Raw genomic sequence first — 15,608 nt, 5'->3', positions numbered from 1 at the left:
AAACACTGTGACTCTACCGCCAGTGGCACCCTGTTGGGGTGCCATCACTTATACTTTCCTGGAGATAGCATATTATTATTGTGTCAAAATAAATGAAACTCATTCCACCCTCCGCCATTTTTGGTTTCTCATCTGGTGTAAATTGCGTTGTGTGAATATGTTGGGCATCTATCTGCCCACTAACCCCTGCTCTTCATTCAACTTCTTTTGACTAAAGCGTCAACTTATTAGACTGAGTCGCGCAGTGATGATCGCGACACATGTGGGACCTCACCTCAGCAAGGACTCACCAACATCATAATGAATGGTGCAGAAAACGCAAGGAAGGAAGAAAGAATTTGGGATTCTTCTGAGGTAACCATGGAAGCAAAATGACCTTGGGGGCCTGCTGGATCTTTGAGAAGTCACTAGCCTTTACTAGATACATTGAATATAGGTTCCTCCAGGAAACTTTAGTGTGAAGTCAGGGAGATTGAACATTGTCATTATTATTGAACATTGTCATCACATTTTCTTTTACAGGAATATCAAAGGTACATTAAACACTGGAATGACAAAGGTGCAAGGTTGAATAAAGCATTGTCTAGGCATTGAGGTGGCTGGTTCTGATGGTTAGCACTGGGTCAACCCATTTGAAGGCAAAAGTGAATACTGCAGCCACACTTGCAGAAGGTGGTGGTATTGGCAGTAGGGGGTGGGGAAGTTCTCCTGTGCAGCTACATTGAAAAGGCTGCTGAAAAATGTCTCTGGGTGGGACAATAATTGGCTTGCATCATCTCAACCAGCTCTACAGAGAGGAGAATGATGAGCATTAACCTCAACAGGGCAGAAGCTGGGCATATAGCAGAGAGTAACTCCCCAAAGCCTGCCCACCATCTACAAGGCACAAGTCAGGAGTGTGATGGAACACTCCCTATTTGCCGACAAAGTGGAGACCCCAGCAGAACTTTAAAGCTTGACGCTGTCCAGAAATAAAACAGACCATTTGATTGGTGCCCTATCCAGCACCTTAAGCATCCAATGCCTACACCATTGGGGCATATTAGCAGCAGTGTGGACCACCTTCAAGATGCACTGCGGCAACTAATCAAGCCTCATTCGACAGGAGCTCTCAAACCCGTGACCTCTTCCACGTAGATGTCGCGGGCAGCAAATACATGGGAACTCTGCAAGTCCCTCTCCAAGCCATTCATCGTCCTGGCTTGAAAATTTATCACCACTCCTTCAGTGTTACTGGGTCAAAACTGTGGAACTCCCTCCCAACCAGCGTTATGGACCACGTGGACTGCAGGACGTGGAGAAGCTCAGTCCCACCTTCTCCAGGGCAATTACAGATAGGCAATCAATGCTGGTTTTGTCAGTGACACCTTCATCTCAGGGACAGGTAAAGAAAATAATAATGGATTAAAACTCGATACCTTGAGGATAGAGCACACATATAAAATAGGCAGATTAAATCCTTCAACAAAGTGCACACGTTACTCTTGAGATGTGCATCACAGTGTAATCCATGTGAACACCTTTAGGTATAAGGTAGCGCACAATAAATCCATTTAGGAAGGGAGGAGGAACGTTTTTACCCGATGAGTGATGACAATGTGAAACTTGATGCTACATGAATTGATTACGGACAGCAGCATCCATCCATTTAAGGGCTAGTTATGTAAGCTGAGGAGGTACAGGATGTTGGTGAGGCCACATTTGGAGTACTGTGTGCAGTTCCGGTCTCCCTACTAGAGAAAGGATATAATGAAACCAGAAAGAGATTTACTGGGATGCTACCTGGACTGGAAGGTTTGAGTTATCAGGAGAGGTTGGATAGGCTGGGATTTTTCTCCCTGAGGCGTAGGAGACTGAAGGGTGACTTTACAGGGGTCGAGAAAATTATGAGAGGCATGGATAAGGCAGAGAGCCAACAGCTTTTTCCCAGGATAGGGGAGTCTAAAACTAGGGGGCATAGGTTTAAAGTGAGAGGGGAGAAATACTAAAGGGTCCAGAGGGATAATTACTTTTACACAGAGGGTGGTGAGTGTCTGGAACAGGCTGCCAGAGGTATTGGTGGAGGTGAGTACAATTTCATTATTTACGAAACATTTGGACAGGTACATGGATGGGATACATATGGAGGGATGTGGACCAAATGGAGCTAGTTTAATTTGTGAAAACTGGGTGTCAGGGACAAGTTGGGCTGAAGGGCCTGTTTCCATGCTGTAACTCTCTATGACTCTAAGTACACAAGGGAGAAAGGAACAGAAGGATATGCCAGTGGGATTAGTTGAAGTCAGGTGCAAGGGAGCCAGTGTGGAACATGAACACCAACATTCTGTTTCGCTAAGTTCAATATCAATTCACCAAATTTGTTATCTTAATTTTTAAAGGTAGCAATAATACAACACAACCCTATCCTTTCAAACAAAAGTGGCTACATATTAATTTACCTGTGAAAGGGCTTTGTTTTTGAGAATTCGCACAAAGGGTTAAGGTGTCAATATCAAGGATGAGTGTATAACTCACTAAATTGGCCACAGATGTTCACTGTGTTCATCTGGTTGCAATGTGGTGAAGTTCACAAGGCATTCTTGGCTGGGTGTGTGTTAAACCTGCCTCACATACATCAGGGCCAGTCCAAAATTCTGATATGGTTTTTCCATCATTCCTAGCTGATACCTCCATAACTTCCTCAAAGAAACCAGGAATTAATGACTCTTTTGTTCCTGCAGGATTCAAAAGGCAGTTCAACCAAAGCTCCCGACACAGGGACCTGTCAGCTCCGTATTACTGCAAGAGGTGGCTTTGGTTCCACGGTGTGTTGTTGAGGGGAGGGCTGGTGAGAGTTCTAATGAACTGGCCATTCTAAATCCCCATGGACCAATTCTCTGTGTGTTACAACTCCTCTCGAATTTTGTAAATAAATCCAACTCATTGCTTCAGCTTGCTGAGCCTCTCTCTGGCTGTGGGTATGATCATTGTGATCTTCCAGCATTCTCAAGAACATTCCCTCTCAACATTTGACTGTCACTTCCACAGACATTGGGCAGAACTACCTGTGTCTTCCGAGGGTTTCTGGTTGGCATTACAGCAGGGGATTGGGAAAACATCAATGGAAATTCCAGACAGATGAGATCAAAGGCTGGAATTCATTTGGACAGAGACAGCTGTCACTCTCTGGGACCATCAGTTTGTGTCAGACAGAAAACAGACTGGATTGGAAAGACATAGCCCACTTAAGGAAACAAGGAATTCAGTGAAAATACTGCAGAAACGCCAAATCTGAGGCATTATCGGGCTCTGGGCAGACCACATTTGGAGTATTATGTGCAGTTTTGGGCCCTATATCTCAGGAAGAATGTACTGGCCCTGGAGCGGGTCCAGAGGAGGTTCACGAGAATGGTCCCAGGAATGAAAAGCTTAACATATGAGGAACGTTTGAGGACTCTGGGTTTATACTTAGATTAGATTAGATTACTTACAGTGTGGAAACAGGCCTTTCGGCCCAACAAGTCCACACCGCCCCGCCGAAGCGCAACCCACCCATACCCCTACATTTACCCCTTACCTAACACTATGGGCAGTTTAGCATGGCCAATTCACCTGACCTGCACATCTTTGGACTGTGGGAGGAAACCGGAGCACCCGGAGGAAACCCACGCAGACACGGGGAGAATGTGCAAACTCCACACAGTCAGTCGCCTGAGGCAGGAATTGAACCCGGGTCTCTGGCGCTGTGAGGCAGCAGTGCTAACCACTGTGCCACCGTGCCACCCTTGATGGAGTTTAGAAGGATGAGGGGGGATCTAAATGAAACTTACAGAACACTGAATGGCCTGGACAGAGTAGGTGTTGGGAAGATGGTAGGAGAGACTAGGACCTGAGGGCACAGTCTTAGAGTGAAAGGAAGACCTGTAGAATGGAGATAAGGAGAAACGTTTTCAGCCAGAGAGTGGTGAATCGATGGAATTCACTGCCACAGAAGGCTGTGGGGCCACATCATTGAGGATATTTAAGACTGAAATAGATAGGTTCTTGAGTATCAAGGGGATCAAGGGTTACAGGGAGAAAGCAGGAGAATGGGGTAGAGAAACTTATCAGAGAAACTTTCCGGAAGAAGGGCTCATGCCCAAAACGTCGATTCTCCTGCTCCTTGGATGCTGCCTGACCTGCTGTGCTTTTCCAGCAACACATTTTCAGCCAGAGAAACTTATCAGCCATGATTGAATGGCAGAGCAGACTTTAATGGACTGAATGGCCTAATCTCTGCTCCTATGTCTTATTATTTGGAGATGCTGGTGTTGGACTGGGGTGAACAAAGTTAAAAATCACACAACACCAGGTTATAGTCCAACAGGTTTAATTGGAAGCACTAGCTTTCGGAGCGCTGCTCCTTCATCAGGTGGTTGTGGAGTACACAATTGTAAGATACAGAATTTAGTGCAAAAGTTTACAGTGTGATGTAACTGAAATTATACATTGAAAAATACTTTGTTAGTTTCACTTCTTTCATATGTTTTGTGATGTACATATGAAAGAAGTGAAACTAACATGGTCATTCTAACAGATGAGAGACTTAACAAACAATTAAGGTATTTTTCAATGTATAATTTCAGTTACATCACACTGTAAACGTTTGCTATAAATTCTGTGGCTTACAATTGTGTCCTCCACTATCACCTGATGAAGGAGCAGCGCTCCGAAAGCTAGTGCTTCCAATTAAACCTGTTGGACTATAAACTGGTGTTGTGTGATTTTTAACTATGTCTTATGGACTAATAGCTCTTAATGAAGGGGTCAGTATCAATATCGTTGGTCAGCGGATGGATGCAGAGATTGTATGACGGTTGGGAGATGCTGGAGAATAAAGGGGGACAGGAAACATTTTAAAATAATCATGCTCATATGTGCAATACCCATGTTCCTCGAAAAATAATTCAGTCAAGAGAAACAGGTCAGCCGACCCACCTGTGCAGGGCTCTGCTTATTTCAGTCTGTATGAAGTTGCTGCGTAGCTCCTTGTTCTACAGAGAGTCGGAGCACCGAAGGGGGTTCTGCAAGATCATGCAACCAATCCTGCCTCAATGGCAGCAGTCCTCTGAGACACCTCCCTCACTTGTCCTCTCTCTCACTTGCTGCACCTTCCCCCCCTTCGTTGGCAAAATATCATGATTCACCACGAGAGGTGATAGTGTTTAGAATAAGGGGTAGCTGATTTAAAAGGGAGATAAGGAGGAATTACTCCCCTCAAAGGGTCACGAGTCTGTGGAATTCACTGCCTGCCCCTGAGTGCATTGGATGCTGGGACACAGAATAAACTCAAGGAGGAGATGGAACGATTTTAAATTAATAACAGGCTGAAGGATTATGGAGAGTGAGAAGGAAAGTGGAGTTGAGACCAAACTGAGATCAGCCAAGATTGTATTGAATGGTAGGAGGGAGGGGGGGGGGGGGGGGGGGGGGTGGTGAATGACCTACTCCTGCTCCTAGTTTTTATGTGCATGACTACACGTGTGGATGGGAGATGCCCCTGAACACTGCAATGGGAGGCCGTAAGAACATGGAGCTGGAATCTTTCTCCCAACTCCTGGTGAAATGGATTTGTTCCCAAAACTTGCTGCTGTAACTGTCTAACCATGTGCCAGCAATGCTAGAACCTTGGAGCACTGGGTCCTGGATGCCTGTTGTTTACTGCAGTGTACAGTCTTTAATCCACTTAGGTCTTTATTGGACAATATACATCAGCATTATGGCAGTGGAGGACAGAGAGACATGGTGACCCCAGAGGCACAATGAGTGAATATTGTTGCTTTATCATGACACCATGATGCGTCAACAAGAAGGCCCTCAGTCTGAGCTCTAATTAATGCTACCAATGATCAATGCTAACAGTTCTTTGAGTAACCATAGTGCCATCCAACAGCACCCTGAAGGAGGCGCTGTCTCACCAGGGAACACTGCCTCGCCATGGATCTAGAATTGCCAACTCTGACTGGACATATTCCTGGAGGTTTTGCCACAGAATCTCCAGCCAACCAAGTCAAAAAATTCTTCCTCCCAGCCTATCCAATGATGACTTTACAACTAATCATTGGAAGTACTCAAAGAAGATTAAAATCAAAATACCCCAGTCTTTTCACTGTTCTGTGATCTTCTCCACCTTATCCAGAACAGTCATCTTTTATCCCCAGAAACTACAAGGCAATCCTGGGGGGAGAGGGGGTTGGCGACCTCTACTTGGGTCAAAGGTCACATTCTGTTTCGAGAGGTGGGCGTGGTGAGACGGTAATACCATGCAGTCATTGGACTGTGACTTTATCCCAAAGAACATGACTAGTAAAAGGGGATCTGAGGACATGGTGTTTGTGAATAAGTTGGGGAGTCACTGTATGGCGCCCTTGTGCAATGCCTCTGTCTGAACTGAGAGACAGGTCAATGGCAAGGGAGGTTGGTGGGTATGGGGGAGTGAATGCTCTCACTGCAAGTACACAAAGACATTCACTCAAAGCCCACTTCTTCCTCAACACTTAGCACATGCAGGAAATAAACGCAAAAGCTCCCAAAGGACATGGGGAATGCAATCCATCATGTACAAAGAAAACATCTCTCTTGTTCGAAAACAACAGAGGTTTTCTTTGAGTGGAGTGAAAAGAAAACATGAACTGAAATTATAATAAACATCAATTCAAGTTGTGTTCTCAATGCCTGTGTGAATCTCTTCAATTTCACCCATTCTGACAGTTGTCGAATTGTGCAGCAGTAACTCCATTCCCCCCACCACCTCCCAATGGACAGGGCTTTCATTAGTTCCACGGGAGGCAGTTTTACTGGGTTGCATCTCTCTGATATTCACATTGTGCGATGGGAATGGAAACAGCGCAGAGAGCTCCCGGCTAGCACCTACCTTGGAGTCACCCCTTGATTTAAACTCCACTTACATAAGCAGCAGTGGGAGCTTGGGGAGTCACTGTGTCAGTGACACTGTCTGTGTGTGAACACAGTTTCTTGTTCAATCCAGCCAGCAAACTTAATCTACAAGGGGATGGTATATATTTATATAGAGAGGGAAATACATACTAGACATTGATATATACCATCAACGTTAAGTTCAGTTGGATGGCATGGTGGCACAGTGGTTAGCACTGCTGCCTCACAGCACCAGAGACTGGGTTCAATTCCCGCCTCTGGCAACTGTCTGTGTGGAGTTTGCACATTCTCCCTGTGTCTGCGTGGGTTTCCTCCGGGTGCTCCGGTTTCCTCCCACAGTCCAAAGATGTGCAGGTCAGGTGAATTGGCCATGCTAAATTGCCCATAGTATTAGGTGAAGGGGTAAATGTAGGGGAATGGGTCTGGGTGGGTTGCGCTTCAGCGGGTCGGTGTGGACTTGTTGGGCCGAAGGGCCTGTTTCCACACTGTAAGTAATCTAATCTAGAACAGTTGGCTGGACAGATGATTTGTGATGCAGGGTAACACCAACAGCGTGTGTTCAATTCCTGCACCTTCTCAACCTCACCCCTCACTTAAGACACAGTGACGCCCAGGTTGAACTCCCTACCAGTCATCTTTCTCTAATGACAGCGCAGCACAATGGTAATGTTGATTACATGCACAGACAAAGTTTTAATCAGTAAGGGAATCAGGATTATGTGGGAAAGTCAGGAAAGTGGAGATGAAGATAAACAAGTCAGCCACGATCTTATTGAATCGTGGAGCAGACTCATAGAAACCCTACAGTGTGGCAGCAGGCCATTCAGCCCACTGAGTCCACATTGACCCTCCGAAGAGCATCCCACCCAAACACACCCTCTACCCTATAACCTTGCATCCCTGTGAACGATCCATCTAACCTACATGTCCCTGGACACTATGGGCAATTTAGCACAGTCGATCCACCTAACTGGCACATTTTTGGATTGTGGGAGGAATCCCGCACAGACACAGGGAGAATGTGCAAACTTCACACAGACAGTCGCCCAAGGGTGGAATCGAACCCGGGTCGCTGGCGCTGTGAAACCACGCGGCCTTGACAGACTGAACGGCCAACTTCTGTTCGAATGTCTTACATTTTATTATGGTTTTATATTGAGATATAAACAATATATATTCATATTATATATGTACATATGTATACAATGCATTGATATGTATATAATCTACTATATATTAAAATACGATGTATATTGATATATACCAAATCAATTGATGTACAATCTATCTATCTATATATTTGTTCATATACAATTTGCTCTGGGTTGCTGACAAGTGGACTAGTGCATTTGGTTCTGGTTGGTACACTACTGAAGAATGGCAGGGTCCATGAGGTAACAGAGATATCAGAATGGGTGCAGAATGAGGGAATGTCGCCAAAGGGCCACCTCCCTTCCAGCAAAGAAATATGAGGGATGATCAGTGAGAGGAGAACAGGCTGAGGGGTCCCTGAGTGGAAACGCTGCCAGGGACTTCCCCCTTCATTTCAGTTGGAGTGTTGGGTCGGGGGTCTTCAGGGGGTGAGACAACTTTCTGAGCTCTTTTTAAAAGTCATCTGTCAAATACAACCTTTCCTGCGTATCCATAATTGCCACAACTGAGTGGCTTGCTCGGCCATGTCAGAGGCGGTTGCTATGTATCTGGAGTCACATGTTGGCGAGACCAGATAGATTTCATTCCCTGAAGGGCACTTGTGAACCAAATGAGTTTTTTACAACAATCAATGAAGGTCATTTCATGGTCACCATGATTACAACTCGCTTGCAATTCCAGATTTAATCGACTGCATTGAAATTCCACCGGTTGCTGCTATGCCTATACCCAGAGCATTAAGCTAGGAGTCTCTGGACTACTAACCCCAGGATCATGGCCACTCCTGACTGCTTTTCACCACAGACAGTGCTGCCTGGGGGTGATTGCAAACCCTTGCCTCTGACTCTGTCCTTCAGTGTCTGCGGGGAGGGGAGGGATGTTGGGGGTGGAGCAGTGAGGGAGTGTCTCCTGTCTAACGGAGGTTCAGGCCGAATACATGAAAGGTGCTGTTGGAGAAGTGACCTCACAAGGTTGGTCAAGACAAACGATAGGAAGGAAACGATTATTTAAGAAAGAAGGATTTGCATTTCTATGGTGCTTTTCACAACCTTAGGGCAATCCAGCCAATCATATACCTTTGAAATGGTATTGCTTACTGTTTTGTTGTGTATAATGGTGCATGTGTACCTGCCCTTAAAGAGAGTTTTCCTTTAAAAACTCGCTGGGCCACGTGGGTACAATGTTGCATGGGGCTTTTGTGAGCATTGGTAGTGTCCCCACCTCTAGGTCAGGATGCCCAGGACCAGATCTCACTGCCGCAGAAGTGTGTAATAACATCTCTGAACAGGTTGATTGTAATTACATACAATGCTATGACTCTGCCTGGTGGTCACGCTGCTGTGAATCTGAAAACAGAGCTATTACTCCCTCCCAGTGCCAGATGTAGGCTCCCACACACAGACAGCGACAAGTTGCACCATCTGCTAGTCACGGCAAGCCACAGGAAGCGTCTGTGCACGTGTCATTGAGGTCACTGCATTCCATGCGTGGAGCATGCTCAGTGTTAGAGTTGGCGATGGACAACTAATTGTTTGTCGGATTCACAGTTCGTGGGGACTTTGGATGGGCAGAGCTTGAGGCCAGTTTGGAAGCGCATTGTGTGAGCTGCGAACCCCAGAAAATAACCTTAAAGCAGAAAACACAGATGCAGTCCCCTGCAGCAGCCATTTTGTCACTTTGCAGTCACATGCTCAGCATAGCTGTTTCTGTGGAGCATTACGCCACCTAATGGTAGCATTAAACATAGTTATGTGGCTGCTTATAAAGTGTTTTACTGTGTTTAATAAACTAACCCGTGGAGTTAATCAATCCCTGATGGATGACTGATATTAGCTGATCACCATCAACATAAGAGAGAGTGTGGCAACCAATCTGCAGAAGGGAAACAGCCACCAGTAATCGAAGCTAGATTTTTACACTCAAGACCTGATGTAGGATTTGAACACAAAAATCTTCTGACTCAGAAGCAAGGGGGCTACCCACTAAGGTACATTTAAAAAAAATCTGTGACCTTCGGGGTCAAACAGACACATGGTAAATTTCAGGCCAATATTGTCACACAAGGCGTGCACTCCTGGATAAAGAAATGGAGGTGGCATTGATGACAACCAATTCAGAGAGAACTGAATAGCACAACAAGGGAACTTTATTGACTGGGCAAATAAAATAGCCTCCTTCTTGGGGGAATAATGTGTCACTGGCTTTAATCTGACTCCAGCACTATCACACTGAACGAGAAAGCTGTCCCAAACTCAACCCCACCAATGAATCTTCTGCCTAAACATTTGAAGAGATTTTTGGTGGAGATGGGGACAGCTCTGGGGGGAGCGGGGATGGTGGTGAAAAGGACAGGAATATTAGCACCATTGTGAAATCTCAGTTTATAGATCTTTATAAGCAAAATGAGAATTAGGTCACTCAGCCCCTTTCTGGCTTCATAGCTGTCTCCAGCTAAAGTCAATGCTGTCCAGTAACCACCAACAAATTTACATACATCTGTCACTGAATCCCTACAGTGTGGAAGCAGGCCATTCAGCCCACTGAATCCACAGTCACACTCTGAAAAAGCATCCCATCCAGACCCACATCCCTCCTACCCTAATCCTGCATTCCCCATGGCCAATTGACCTGACCTGCACATCTTTGGACTGTGGGAGAAAACTGGAACACCCGGAGGAAACCCACACAGAACGGGGAGAACGTACAAATCCACACAGACAGTTGCCCAAGGGTGGATTCAATCCCGGGTCCCTGGCGCTGCGAGGCAGCAATGCTAACCACTGAGCCACTGTGCTGTTACTACAGAAGAGATATACTCTCTGAAGCAAACTAACTGAAGCAAAGTCATACACTCATGTCCAGAAGATCAGCAAGTTTGATCACTGTTTACAGTATTCAAACGACTGAAAAGATTTACAAGAATGATTGCAGAAATGAAAGACATTTCAGAGAAGAGGAATGATTGTCAAAGGATACCAGAATTTACAAATTGAGAAAATACGAGCGAAACTCAGCAAGTCAGCCAGTTTTGGCGGAGAGAGAAACAGAGCTAATGTTTTGAATCCTATGACCCTTCTTTAGGACAGTACGGAAGAAGTCACTGGACATGAAACATTAAGTCTGAAGTGCCAGACTTGCTAAGTTTCTCAAATGGTCTCTGGTTGAATTGTTTGATCAATGTTGATTATGATTTGCTTGTCACAGTAAACATCTTAAGAAGTGGAATCCTCTCCATGAGTTCACTTCCATTGGTCATTTGGGAAATTAATTTGTCTGAAAAGTTATCAACTTCTATAGTCAGTCAGGCTCATGAAGTGTGTACACAAGTTCCTATAGTGAAACATGAGCTCACTGATAATGGGGAACTGGAATTGTGTGGCGTCATTTTACTGAATAGTTATGTTGCTAATTCAATCCCAAACTCTGAGATTCTGTCTAAGTGCTGACATAGTGGTAATGCCACTGAGCTATTAATCCCAGGCTCACGTCAAATTCCACTAAATACAACAGAAAATGTCAACAGAGGCCAACACATCACAAAGAGTGAAGTGCTTTTGAGATGTTGCTGTGGGATGTGCATAGTCCTGCAGTGGGTTTGATCAGCTGAGAAGGGAAGTGGGAGAGGGGGGGCGTGGATTGAGGACAAATTTCCCGGAGTATTTTTTCCCTGCCTAGCCCTGGAATTTTTCCCTGTATTTCTGTCACTTCTGTGTGTTTACGGAATGGGAGGACAGCTGGGAAGTTTCTAGTTCTGATCACTCTGAGCTGTGGCTCAGCCATGGGGAGGGAGCAGCTGGTCTGAAGTGCTCTGTCACTTTTATAAGTTCGATAAGGAGCTGAGTAAAAAGTTATATTTGTAATGGTTGATGGGGTGACCTGTTTGAGATCACTTGGTGTCCGAGCTGCGGTAACAACACATTGCAGTCTGGAGATATTGATGATGGTGGGATAGTGTAGGGGGAACGAGCTGAGAATAGTTCACAGGTCGGCGCAACATCGAGGGCCGAAGGGCCTGTTCTGCTCTGTATTGTTCTATGTTCTATCTATGATGGTGGAGACTCCCGCACATTTCCCACCACAGGCTGACCAGGAATCCTGACTGGATGACTGCAGCCTGGGTGATTGCTTCACAAAACATCTACGTTCTGCACACAGAAATGACCCTGAGCTTCCAGTTGCCTGTCACTTTAACAAGGTAAAAACAATGACTGCAGATGCTGAAAATCAAATACTGGATTAGTGGTGCTGGAAGAGCACAGCAGTTCAGGCAGCATCCAACGAGCAGCGAAATCAACGTTTCGGGCAAAAACCCTTCATCAGGAATAAAGGCAGTGAGCCTGAAGCATGGAGAGATAAGCTAGAGGAGGGTGGGGGTGGGGAGAGAGTAGCATAGAGTACAATAGGTGAGTGGGGGAGGAGATGAAGGTGATAGGTCAAAGAGAAGAGGGTGGAGTGGATAGGTGGAAAAGGAGATAGGCAGGTCGGACAAGTCAAGGAGACAGTAAGTGAGCTGGAAGTTTGAAACTAGGATGAGGTGGGCAAATGGGAAATTAGGAAGCTGTTGAAGTCCACATTGATGCCCTGGGGTTGAAGTGTTCCGAGGCGGAAGATGAGGCGTTCTTCCTCCAGGCGTCTGGTGGTGAGGGAGCGGCGGTGAAGGAGGCCCAGGACCTCCATGTCCTCAGCAGAGTGGGAGGGGGAGTTGAAATGTTGGGCCACGGGGCGGTTTGGTTGATTGGTGCGGGTGTCTTGGAGATGTCTAGCTTATCTCTCCATGCTTCAGGCTCACTGCCTTTATTCCTGATGAAGGGCTTTTGCCCGAAACGTTGATTTCGCTGCTCGTTGGATGCTGCCTGAACTGCTGTGCTCTTCCAGCACCACTAATCCAGTATGTCACTTTAACACACCACCCTGTTCCCTGGCCAACATCTCAGGCTGCAGTGCTCCAGTGAAGCTCAGCGCAAGCTGGAAGAACAGCACCTCATTTTCCGCTTAAAGACCTTGCAGCCTTTGGGACTCAATATCAAGTTCAATAATTTTAGGGCCTGAACACTTCTCCCGTGTCCTTACCCCATCTCTCCTACACCAGGCCTGGTCGTCACATGGGCTGCTAACACAATTGTCAGCTATTAACAGTGGAAAAAGTGAGGACTGCAGATGCTGGAGATCAGAGTCAAAAGGACTGGTGCTGGAAAAGCACAGCATCCGTGGAACAGGAGAATCAACATTCCTGATGAAGAGCTGATGCTCGAAACGGCAATTCTCCTGTTCTTCGGATGCTGCCTGACCAACTGTGCTTTTTAGATTAGCTACAGTGTGGAAACAGGCCCTTCGGCCCAACCAGTCCACACTGACTCTCGAAAGAGTAACCCACCCAGACCCATTTCCCTTTGACTAATGCACCTAACACTACAGGCAATTTAGCATGGCCAATTCACCCGACCTGCACATCGATGGACTGTGGGAGGAAACTCACACAGACACGGGGAGAATGTACAAACTCCACACAGACAGTCGCCCGAGGCTGGAATTGAACCTGGGACCCTGGTGCTGTAAGGCAGCAGTGCTAACCACTGAGCCACCATGCCACCCCGTTTCCAGCACCACACCTTTTGACAGCTGTTAACAGGCCCTGTTGGCAGCCATTCATTCTCCCAGGCTGATCTTTTCCCACTCCTTTGTCTGGCCCACAGGTTTTCTCTCTCTCTCTGGGCTCCACCTACTGTTTACTCCTTCTCTTTCCCCCACTGCACCTTCAGGATATATACCAACCATCCCCAGTTACCATCAGTTCTGAAGGAGGGTCAATGGGCCTGAAACATTAAATCTGCTTTCCCTCCACAGATACCGCCAGACCTGCTGAGTTTCTCTGTTTCTGTGCTCAGGAACCACTCCCACTCTTACCAACGCCCACAGGGTGGCGGAGGGGGGGATGCGGTGCTGGAATTGTTTGAGGGTTAATGACCAACTCGTTTGGTTATGTTACAAGCACACCTCCCTCAGTGTCAAGTCCTGGAGTGGGACTCGAACCTGAAGCTTGCATCCCAGAGGCAGCTGACACCACCCTACGCAAATAGCATTTACATTCTTGCTGCATGTTGCACTTCTAGAGGTGTTTTGCAGTTAGTAATTTTTTTTTCTCTTCGATGCGCCATTACTGTTGTGTTAAAGGGAAAATGTAGCGTTCAAAATGTGCACAGGAAGATCCCATAAATAACAAATGAGTTGAAGCGTGTTTTGGCCAGCACCCAGGACACTTGCTGCAAAGGGTGGATTTTCTCTGGATTTCCTACAGCCACCTGAACCAGTGGATCAGGCTCCAGTTTAACAGGATGCCTGAAAGACAGTGCCTTTGAGTGTGCTGCACCCCCTCAGTCCCATACTGGAGTGTGCGCCTGGATTGTAGGCTCACGTCTCTGCAATGCTACGTGAAGACACAGAATCAGACCCTGGAGTGCCACCCAACTGAGACATTTCTCAGGCTGCTTAAAATTATTTCCAAATCCTTCTTTTCTCCCCCCCGCCTCCCTCTGAGGCAACACTGTCCCTTTTATGCGTTTCTGTTCAGAGCTGAAACAATTCTGCCCTCAGTACAAAAAAGCAGAAGACTGAAGACACTGGATGGCTGACATCAAAAAGAAAATGTGAGAAACTCTCAGCAGGATGAGCAGTACCTGTGGAGACAGAGGCAAGGCTAACGTTTCTAAGGTCGACAAACGTTCATTCTGATGACAAATCATTAACCGAGGGAGGTCAACTCTCTGAGGTCTCTCTCCTCAGATGCTGCTAAGGATACCCAGCCTAACCCTCATTATATTTCTGATGCTTGGCTGCTGCTGCCGAATGTCATGGCCCATCCCACATTCCATGTTGAACTGAGGAAAAAGTAATTCACTTCATCCCTGGTCAAAGTATAATGGCGATCAGCGGCCTGTCAAATCACTGCTTATCACAGGGAGGACAGCTCTGACCAGGAATAGGCCCACAAGGGGGGGGGGGGGGCAAATGGGCCAGAGTGGAAGTTGCTCCAAAATTCAGGGAGAGTGCAGAAGAAAAATAAATAAATGAATAAATTATATAAGTCACCCAGGTTAAGCAGATTGGGCAATGCTAAATTGTCCCACAGTGTCCAGGGATATGCAGGCTAGGTGGATTGGCCATGGGGAATGCAGGGTTACAGGGACAGAGCAAGGGGTTGGTGGAGGGGATGGTCTGGGTGGGATGCTCTTCAGGAGGGTCGGTGTGGACTCGATGGGACGAATGGCCTGCTTCCGCACTGAGCAGGTGTGGTTCCCGGGCATGGAAGCAGACATTGTTGGAGAAACTCAGCAGGTCTGCAGCATCTGTGGAGAGAAATCAGAGTTAACGTTTCAGCGTCCCTTCCTCAGAACTGATGGCAGCTAGGGAAAGCGTAAGAATTCTATGATTCTGTGATCCAAGGAAGGAGACAAAATGGTCTCCTCTTTGGTGACACTCTGCAGCACTGCCTCAGGAATGGGGATACCAGCTCTAAAACCCCCTCCCTTCTACTGGCAATGATG

At 46.5% G+C, this 15,608-nt stretch overlaps 1 protein-coding gene across 24 annotated transcripts in view; it reads right to left on the bottom strand.

Annotated features, from left to right (window-relative positions):
• Positions 1-15,608, bottom strand: part of LOC140491556 (RNA-binding protein Musashi homolog 2) — a 573,466-nt gene that overhangs the window by 34,446 nt on the left and 523,412 nt on the right. The window lies entirely within an intron of this gene.

Source organism: Chiloscyllium punctatum, chromosome 19 (assembly GCF_047496795.1).
Source record: "Chiloscyllium punctatum isolate Juve2018m chromosome 19, sChiPun1.3, whole genome shotgun sequence".
In the NCBI taxonomy this organism is placed as follows: Eukaryota; Metazoa; Chordata; class Chondrichthyes; order Orectolobiformes; family Hemiscylliidae; genus Chiloscyllium; species Chiloscyllium punctatum.
Note: the sequence above shows the minus strand (reverse complement) of the source record. Positions and strands in the feature narration are given on the sequence as shown.